This window comes from Amphimedon queenslandica, unplaced genomic scaffold, assembly GCF_000090795.2.
Source record: "Amphimedon queenslandica unplaced genomic scaffold, v1.1 AMPQUscaffold_13336, whole genome shotgun sequence".
Taxonomy (NCBI): domain Eukaryota; kingdom Metazoa; phylum Porifera; class Demospongiae; order Haplosclerida; family Niphatidae; genus Amphimedon; species Amphimedon queenslandica.
Genome location: NW_003546428.1, coordinates 169,100 through 171,170, shown reverse-complemented (window position 1 = coordinate 171,170; position 2,071 = coordinate 169,100).

Here is a 2,071-nt window from a genome sequence, read left to right as displayed (position 1 = left end):
TGTCATGACTCCATGCAGCCTATCTGGTTCACCTTCACTTTGATACCCAACTCTTCTTCAGTTACACCTTCACCTTCCATGTCCAAATTGTTGCCAACTCCTCCAGTTACTAAGTCACAGTCAAGTAATATAATTCCAACAATTTGGTCTGCAAGTACTCAGGCATGTCTTGCTGAAAAAAGGGCAACCACAGATGTTCGTCGGAAAATTGTTTGTACTTTAAGTGTTATGATGAGGGCTGGAGGTCCTGCAGCTACCACAAGAATCAAGTGTGAGAAGGTTGCTAATACTATTGTCACTCAATACCCTTTTTTAGCTGACCCTTATGGAAAATCTCGATCTGTCAGTTACAATTATTTTCATAATTGTTATAGTCAGTGTTTTACATGCATGTCTATGGATGGTTAGAGACACAGAATGAGAATTTATTAACATTTATTTTTATATTATTTTTAGAGCTCATGGAAATTAAAATTAATTGAGTGCATCAATAACATAGAGAAATATGAAAGGCAAAAGGAAAAGAAGCAAGGTATTGAAACTCCAAAGAGTAGTACTAAGGGCAAAGGAAAAGCAAGACGAAGCCTTGGCATTACAGCTGTGACAGAAATGACAATTGTTGGAGAGAATGAAGAATCGCTACTAGATGCTATTGCATCAGAGATGAAGAATGAAGTTGTCAGGATTGATGTCTTGAAGCCATTGATGTCAGCTACATTTAATAGTAGACGTCTGAAAATAGTTCAATTGCCTATTCGCCACGTTGTTGAAATATAACAACCATTGCACTTGCCTGATATTCTAAGTTAAATATTTACTTTCGCTTAATATTTGTGCATAGCTTGTGCATGAATTTTTTAGTCATGAGCAACTCTGAAGTGAGAGATTGTTTTCTTCGCAATTGGAAGGAATGGCAACAGCCACTTATTGAATATTCAAAAACTATTCATAAGAAGCTTCAAATTGACATTTTATCAACTGATGAGACTGGTAATTCCATGATTCTGTCATTAAAATTTTATGTAACTTATTTTTATGAAGATTTAAATAAAGAAATTGCTGCTTTGAAGTTGATAGTAGCAATGTTTCTTTTGAAAGGCACTACCTTTGAATCTACTTTTCCATTGCTATATTCTTAATGTGAGGTAAAATATATAATACATGTTCATACACGAAATATAGTAAGCAATGTAACAATTGTTATTGTTTGAGTTTTACATTGTAAAATAATATATTAATGTACTTATAGGTTGCAGTACCAATTAAGAAGAGGCGACACGTAATCCCAAGAATAGTATGCCTAGAATTGTCAAGTTTGGTGGATCTCAGTATTTTATAATTGCTGAGCAAGACTTCCTCACAGAAATAAATACTATCACTGATGCGATATATCTTTGGTGCATCACACATTTTCATATTTAACATTAAATATCATAAATCTCTCATGAACGTTGGTCTTTTTTCCAAGATATATTCTTCAACACACTGACAACAGCAGTAGAAGTGTAAAGTATAACTCAATTGTTGGAGATCAGAAACAGTTAAATAAGGAAATAGTTAGCATTGATGCATAGATGTACTCATTTTATTTTACCATTTGTAGAGAAAGCTTAGTTGAAGGTTCAAGACTAGAGACAACCATTATTATAGATCTAGTAGGAAGGTTTATTAATATTATTATTATTAATTAAAATGTCAATACCCCGCCTAACATCTTTTGCGCATGCGCACTGCAGTTCCAATATCTCAAACATGGCTATTTGGGTACACCTGTTACTGTCTCTTTCTCAGCTAAGCATATTGTAAGTTGCGCAAAGCTACTCAATGATATACCATAATTGTGACTCTTTTTCTACTGTTAATGATTTGAAAAGCTTATATCCAAGAATTAGTAACATAGTTGCTGCTCGATTGGCTCTATGGAGCAGCTGGGTTTTCCTTTTTATAATGGGAATCGGTAAGCCCTAGTCACACACATGCGTAGGAATGATTCAAAAGTTGGAGGGGGGGGGCTCAACATTAAAAAGCATGACTTGGCATGTGAACATGGGGGCTAAGCCCCTTTTGCTGA